The sequence below is a fragment of the Lissotriton helveticus genome, chromosome 1_2 (genome assembly GCF_964261635.1).
Source record: "Lissotriton helveticus chromosome 1_2, aLisHel1.1, whole genome shotgun sequence".
NCBI classification, from domain to species: domain Eukaryota; kingdom Metazoa; phylum Chordata; class Amphibia; order Caudata; family Salamandridae; genus Lissotriton; species Lissotriton helveticus.
Genome location: NC_136058.1, coordinates 226,712,066 through 226,720,304, shown reverse-complemented (window position 1 = coordinate 226,720,304; position 8,239 = coordinate 226,712,066).

Sequence of the window (8,239 nt, the reverse complement as noted above, 5' to 3'; positions counted from 1 at the left end):
AATGTGTGTGTGCTCTTCTTGACATAGTGCGTTTCAACGTGTGGGTCTTGAACCAAAACAATTGAACTTCCCCCCCAGCCCTCCTCCCTGCCTCCCTGCTTAGCGGACGTAGAACCGCCCGCCTCCCCAACTTTGCAGAGTGCTCTACCCTTCCCCAACCCATTGTACTTGCTTGCGGGGGTTAGGGGTCTCATGTAGTGGTGGCCATGTCTGTCCCCTTCAGCTTCTCCCGCTGTGGAGTCCAAGAGCAGCCTGCTCATTACAGGAGAAGATGTTCTTCTGTAGTGTAGCTCCTATTTTCCCAATAGGCTCTGCGCATTGGAATAGTACCTACGGCAGTAAAGGCCTAGGCCAGACGTTAACTAGGTCTACTACTGTCGATACTAGACTTAATTTTTGGGTTTGCCAGCTAAGCTCAGAGTTCGCTAGAAACTTTCTCGAATGTTCAAGGAAGGAATTAACTCCCCTGATTAGACAAGAAGGGATTTAGTTTCTGACAACCATAGAACATGACAACTTTGCTCTCCCCTAATCAAGAGTCAATCTCAAGAGTCGTGTGAGCACAAGGCAATTATTTTACTCAGTCAGTACGTGCATTCTTAGTCTCATCAGAATGTAGAGAAAAGGAAGAGACAGGCGTGTTCAATAAAAGATGTTATTTATTGATCAGTCTCTTTTCTCGTACAAGAGAAATGGATCGATATTATTGCAATACTTATAGTTAAGTAAAGTGCATACATTAAAAGCAATAGTATAAAATAATACTGTAAAAACATTGATATGGTTTCTGAGCCATATGATGTTTAAAATGATTAAAATATATTTACATACACATATACATTTGACTAAACGTACTCAACTGGTGTTTCTAAATACGCCTACCCCGTGTACCTGACCTAAGTCTAATGCGTGGGCGGGAATAGAAAGTTACAGTTTAAGCTAAGTTTGTTTTTGCCAAGTGAATAACTAAAGAATTCTCTGTGAGGGGTTATTCAGTTCTGTACCTGGAATTTAGGATGGATGAGGAATGGTATCTCTTTCTCTGCTCTCGATATTCCAGGCTGCCTGCGAGGGCTGCCCAGAAGCGCCGGTGCTGGGTCTCTCGGCTTGAGATAGCAGCGCGTCTCTCAGCGCGTCAGGAAGGCGGGGCTGCTGCCAGCGGGGTCTGCTTCTGCTCTCGGCTTCGGCAAGTATGGCTGCTCCGTCTTGTCACCACGCGTGTGTTTGCATAGGGCAAGGTCGGCAATATTTATACCTTAAAGGTGCCGAGATTGACGTAAGGATGGACATAGATACGTCAATAAAGATGTCATACGACTTGCTCGTTAGCACATTCTTTTGCAAAAGTTCTCTGTGAAATCAAAACAATGGCCGCACGGATTATCCAGGTTGTCATAGGTTTGATTTGTTATGAGAACGTCGTATGCCTTATCAGGGGCTGGAGGAATGTCGCTTGTCTAATTAGATCTCAAGCGTTATGACCTAATCAGATAACACGTTCCTGTGCCGTAGTGTGACTGCGTCAGATAACGGTATCTGCATCATGGGGGATTTCATGCCTCATGGGCTGACTGTTAGTTAACGTGATAGTTAGTTTAACCAGAATAGGGTCAGGAATAGGGGGATCGATTCAGAACCTATAGAAATACACGACACTTCCGAGCTATAGAGTTGTGGGCCTCATGATTCTGGTCGTTGCCTGCCGTCCTCCGACCCCGCCTCCGATGTCTGCTCCAGATGTCCCGATCCTGACGCTTGATTCTCTGTGAGTGTTCCCCCACGTTGATTCCGCTGTCCCCTGTTGGTGCGGCGAGGCGCCCCCACTTGTCGCCAGCCCTCCAGCCAGTCTTGAGCTGCCTCAGGTGTATCGAAGAACCACGTTTGTCTGTCAGCCACGACACGCAATTTCGCCGGGGACAGCATGGAATACGGCAGTTCTTTTGCTTGTAGCGCTTTCTTGACCTCAAGGAAAGTTTTACGGCGTCGGGCAACCTCAGCTGTATAATCGGGGAAAAAGGCCAGCGTTGAGTTTTGTATCTTGATGGGTGGTAAAACTCTCGCCGCTTGAAGTATCGCATCTCTATCCCTGAAATTCAACAAGCGGGCCAATACTGGGCGTGGTGCAGCGCCCGGCTTCGGAGTTCCCCATGGCACTCTATGTGCTCTCTCTACCGAGAAAAATTGTGACAGGCCTTTGGGCTGCAATTTAGTCTTTATTAGATCTTCTACGTAGAGGTCCATCGCTCTCTTGCCTTCCGATTCTGGCACTCCTATAATGCGCACATTGTTCCTCATCGAGCGCCCTTCCTGATCATCCAGCTTCTCCTCCAGTTTTTTGTCACCGCTTCCATACGTTCCATGGCCAGTTGTAGCTCGGAGGTGTCTTCCACTTGGGATTTCGCCACCACTTCTACCTGCGCCACTCGTTCAGACATTTAGTGAAAATCTGCCCGCAGTAGATTCACGTCTGTGGATATTAGCCCCACCGTCGTCTGTACATTGGATAAAATCTTCATGATGTCCTCCAGCGTCACCTTCTTGGCTCCATCAGTGTCCTGACCTTTTCCCGTGGAGGTGCGCCACTCCGTTTGAGGCGGGCTGTGCTTGTCATAAGCATATTTGTCCAGTTTTGATTGCGTCAATGTGTTTCGTGGGCCTCTGCCCGCCATGATGGTTATCTTCACTGATCCACCGAGAGCGGGTAGTGTTATGCCAGTGATAATACTGTCCTTTTTACTCCACACTTACGCCCCTGGTGAGCGGCGTTACACGGATGCAGTCGGCGACGGGGCGATGTTATGGCAGTTCAGGGGTCCGATTAAGTCGCCACTGGGGGTCACGGCCACGCGGCCGTCACAGGGAGAAGCCCCCGCTATCAAGAAACTGCTGCTGATGAATGTAGAGCGATTGTGTACTCTCCAGTAGGCCGGTATCTGACCGTCTTGTGACCTGTCGGGTGGTATGCTGCCCGCCCACTAGGGGGGTTATAGTGCCCAGTGTCTTGCCGGTAGGCTCGCTGCAGTTATCTGCGGGGCACCGTCTGTTCAGCTCGCTCCGGCCCGCCGTCGTTCCTCTCCTGGGTGTGGTGGGTCCAGATCGCCCGGTCTGCGAAGACCTCTCCGTTCCGTCACGGTCAGGCAAGGGTCTTGCGTCACTTATGTGTCCTGTGTGTCTCTCAGCCCGTGGCCGTGCCGGGCCCACCAACCTTCCACTGGTAGACAAGGGGGGGCGGGAGGTTAAGCATCACTCTTGACGCGGGATGAGGCCAGTGTGGTTTGTTGTTCTATATTGCCGGTTAGCACCCTCTGTGTGTCCCTCCGTCTCCGGGCCCCGCTGTATGAGCACTGCGGTGTTGTAGGGGAAGTGCTATGGTATTCGCCTGTGCTTCACACCCGGGGGGGGGCGATTGATTGTTTCCCCTTGCCTCAGGATCAATGTTATAGTGCCATGACTCACCACTGGCGGTGTCCGGTGTTCGTCTCTCCGCTAATTGCGGTCCAATGCCCGCTCCTTCCCACACACTGCTCAATCGCAGGATTCGTTTCCCCTTTCCTCAGGATCGGTGTTAATAGTGCCGTGATTCACCACTTGCGGGGTTTGGTGTTCGTCTCTCCTCTGTTTGCGGTCTAATGTCGGCTCCTTCCCACACACTGTTCAAGTGCAGGATCCTTTTCTATCCCCAATGCTCGACGGTACCCTCTCTGTTTGCAGTTATGCGAGCAATGTAGGTCAGGGCGGGTATCACGATGACCAGCAGTGGCGCCCGGCCGCTCAGTTTTTTTATTGAGGCAATCGGGTAATCTCCAATGTTACGGTGATCTCCCCCAGCCGGGGCGGTAGTTTCTCGCTTCTCCCAGAGACGTGTGCATTCGGTACACATTGGACTGTGGGGAGCGTTCTGAGGGTCTGACTACTCTCTGCGTCAGTGCCCTCCGGGATCGCAGCCGTGTTCCGCCTCTTCTTTGGAGCTTCAACCACGGTGCCGGTAACGTCTTCTTACCGCTCGGCTCACTCGCAACAGGTTCGATGGTGGCCTGTAATTTGAGGTCTCCGGAGGCTGGACCCACTTCCGGCTTCTGCGTCCGCCCCACCCTCACTTCCGCCCGGGCACTGGAGCACCAGAGACCGGTGTCGTTCACTGGACGGCAGGCCTCAGGTCAGCTCCGCTGTATCTGCGGTGCCCAGTGTCGGTCGCGTGCCGGGATTGGACCGGATGGTGCAGGCCGTTTCCTCCTCTCAGGATCTGCCACTGGGGTCAAACTTGTACCGGATAGTTGATCGGATTGCTCAAAAACGCCGCCTCGCTTGCAGAGCTCCTACATTAAGCTGCCGCCATGCTTGGCTGCTAGCCACGCCCCCCGCAATGCATGTGTTTTAATCCTTTAAAAGAACATTTCAAATTCAAATTTAATAAGGGTCTAGCATGGCAATGTTAAATGTGGATCAAACATGAAGAGTGGAGGCTGGTCGCGGCAGGGTAGATCTCTGGTAGAGATGGCTAAAGGTCTCAATGCTACAGGCAATGCATTGTGGAATGAAAAATTTCCTAGATATTGTAATGTAAATTTTCAATTCTATTAAGGACTTGGAGGCGAGGATTATGCCTTCTCTCTTCAATTTTATTAACAGCAGCCAATTTAAAAAAACAAATCTGCATTTCTCATGAACCTTAGGTAAATCTGTAGTCAAAGAAAAGTGTCCAATCAGGAACAGTCCTGGATCCTCCAATCAGGTCACTCCAACATCCACATAGTCTGTCTTCACTGGCCCTTCATCCTCTTTCGTTGCTCAAAGTCAGCCGTTATAACACACTCATGCGTCCTGTTTATTCGCATCTGAACCTACGATTACAAAGGTGTATCGTCATTCAACAAACAGGTGTGCTTTAGGCCTGTAATTCAAAACAGTGAGGCAGATTTTTAAAATGACTATAAATCAATACTCTCAACAGTTTAGAGTTAAACTGAGGAACTTCACGCCTGTAAACCAAAACTGTAAGGGAGATATTCACATAAACGAATCAATACCGTCAACAATTTTAGAGACAAACAGAGCTACTTATTCCAATACGAGGTGGGAATTCTTCATCCAAACCCTTGTGCGGGAAAATCCTCACCTCCGAGTCCTTTACAGAATTTAAACTTTCCGTTACGATAGCTAGGAAATTTTTCATTCTATGTCTGAGGCGAGGATTATACTAGTTTAAAGCTTGCTCACCACGAGGTGAACCATGTCCAGCACTGGCTTGAAGTAGAACCTTTTTAAGGTAGAGTCCAAAGACCAATCCACCGCGTTGAGGATATCCTCTAGACAGGCACCCAAGCCCAATGCTTTTGAGGCCATTGCTCCTTGAGCTGAGTGAGCCCCGAAGTCCTTGAGACTTATACCTACCTCTTGTTTAACCCACGTAGCTCATCTGGCTATGGTGGGAGAAGGCACTGCCCTAAATGATTTGCCGAAAGCAATAAGGAGATGGCCTTCTCCTGGCGGTCGCAACTCTTCCGTTATTTCTTCATAGGCTTTTAGGCAGCGGACTACGTGCAATTTGGGAGAATCCGGGAATTCCGGATATGAGATTACTCTTGTGTGGCACTTAGTCCTTCTATGCAAAGTAAAAGTCACTCAAGTCGGAGTAAACATCCTGGAAGTGAAATCCAGAGCTTTAACATCAGACACACGTCTACAAGAAATTAGGCAGAACAGCATAGCCAGCTTACCCGACAGCTCCTTTCGTGACAAAAAACAGTTAGGTTGCCAAGTAAAGGCTGAATACCAAGGTTCTGGAGACAGAGAAAGTCTAATGCCCCGGAAGAGTTTGCATACGAGACGGTACTCCCCGACTGCAGCATTATTAAGTGACAGGTGGCCGGCTGAAATGGCTGAACGAAAAGTTTTTATAGACCTCTAAACCAAACCACTAGAGGCTAGGTGGTCCAAAAAACTCAGGATGTAAACTACATCCGCATACAGGGGATTGAGACTCTGTCACACACACCATCGGGAATATCTGCCCCAAGTGGACCTGTAGCATTTGACAGTCCTGTCTGCCCATGCCTTAGACATGAACTCCTCAGCTTTTGCCGAAAGGCCCGGGACTTCCCATTGTCCCCGGTAATCCTCCACGCCATGAGCTGCAACGAGTTTCCCAGGCCAGAGGGTGGGGCACTCGGTCAGGATCCAGAAGAAGATTCGGAAAGAGTGGGAGTAGGATCGGAGAATCCCAAGAAAGTTCCAGAAGAACAGGAAACTAGACTTGAGACCTCCAAAAGGGGGTGAGTATTACCACCTCCGCTCTCTCCCTCCTGATCTGCCGTCACTCTTGTGATCATCACGAGGGGGGGAAAGGCGTACCCCATCTGCTGACTCCAATCTTGGAGAAAGGCGTCCGTTGACATTGCCAGAGGATCCGATCTCCAGCTGCAAACAGATCTATTGAAAATGGACCCCAAAGGTCGTTCAACCTCTAACAAATGTTCGGGTCCAGTTTCCACAGACTGGAATCCCTGAAGTTGCAGGATTGAAAATCTGCCACCAACTTCTCCAGCCTGGGAAAGTACTCTGCCGTGACTGATGCCTGATGATCTAGACAGTCCTGCCAGAAGCTGGCGGCCAGGTTGGAGAGGGCTTTGGACTTCGTGCCCCTGAATGGTTATATAAAGGACCGCAGATATGTTGTCCATTTTTAGAAGAACCGATGCAAGAATGGAATCTCTCATCCAGCAGCGAACGGCGAAGGAGCCTGCGAGGATTTCTAGACAGTTGATATGTAATCTCCGTTCTTCTGGAGACCACAAACCTCCTGTAGAACATTTGTTGCACCTGGCTCCCCAGCCTATTGTGCTGGCATTGGACTCTATTACTAAATCTGGAGCGGATCTAAAAATTGCTCGGCCATTCCAGGCCTCCATGTGCTGTAACCACCATTGGATCTCCTCCTGGGCTTCTTCGGAAAGTATCACCTTGTGGGAGTAGGGACACCCTCTGCGCAAATACACCGATTTGCGGCGCTGCACGGCGCGGTAGTGGAGGGGCCCGGGGAAGATGGCCTATATAGAAGCTGAGAGTAGGCCTACTATTCGAGCGAAATCCCTGAGAGACACCTGAGGCTTGGTGAGGGTCCGTCTCCATTCGTGACGGATTTTTGAGATTTTCCTGGCCGGAAGTCTGAGCGTAGAGGGCGTGGAGTCTATCATGAAGCCAAGAAACGTCAGAGATTGAGAGGGAGTGAGAATTGACTTTGATTCTTTGACAACAAAGGCCTAGGCTCGGGAGAAGATCCACCGCCATCCAGAGATGCCATAGAAGTTGCAGAGGACATGCATCCATCAGGAGCACACCATCCAGGTAGACGATCATTCATATGCCCTGAACTTGTAAACACTCCAGCACTGATTTGAGGACCTTGATAAAACACCAAGAGCCAGAAGAAAGGCCGAACGGCAGGGATGCAAACTTGTACATCTGCCCTTGCCAGACAAACTGGAGGAATCGTCGGTGGGGAGGATAGACCGAAATAACCAGGTAGGTGTCCTTCAGGTCCAGCCGTACCATTCAGTCTGAGGGCCACAAAAACATCTCTGAGGAGATGTATTCCTTTCATCTTGAAGAAGCGGTAGATCAGCCACTCATTGAAACCGCTGAGATTGATGACGGGTCGCTTGCCCCCAGCTGTTTTGTCCACCAAAAAGATGTTGCTGATGAAGCCCCTGGGATGAGGAGTAGAGGGAACAATCACCCCTTTGGCCAGGAGGGATTTGACCTCTGTGTCTACTAAGGAGGTTTCCTGTTGGGAAAACTGGATGGGACAGGGGCTGTTCTGCTGGACAGGATCCCCCATGTTCTCTATGTGGAAGCTCAAATGGTTTGCAATAGCCAAGGTTCCCCTGTGACAGAAGTCCATGTCTGGAAAAAAATTCCCCAGCCTCCCCCTACTTTTAACGGGGAAGAAGGGAGAACACTTACCGGCATTGGATGAGGCTGCAGCTCCTCGATATCCTCTGCCCTTGCTGCGTCAACCTCATGTAGGGTAGAAATTGCCAAAATGGGACTGACCCTGGTACTGATCCTGTTTGGAGCCTTGCCCTCTTGGCTGTTGGTTGAAAGTTCGGCCAGTCGAGTGCCCCCTACCTCGACAGGTCCCTCGGAAATCCCGGGGGAAAACCTTTTTAATGGGAGATAAAAGTAATTACAAATTTACACAATTCCTTGATGAAAGGATCTCCAAAAATGCCTCCTTGAG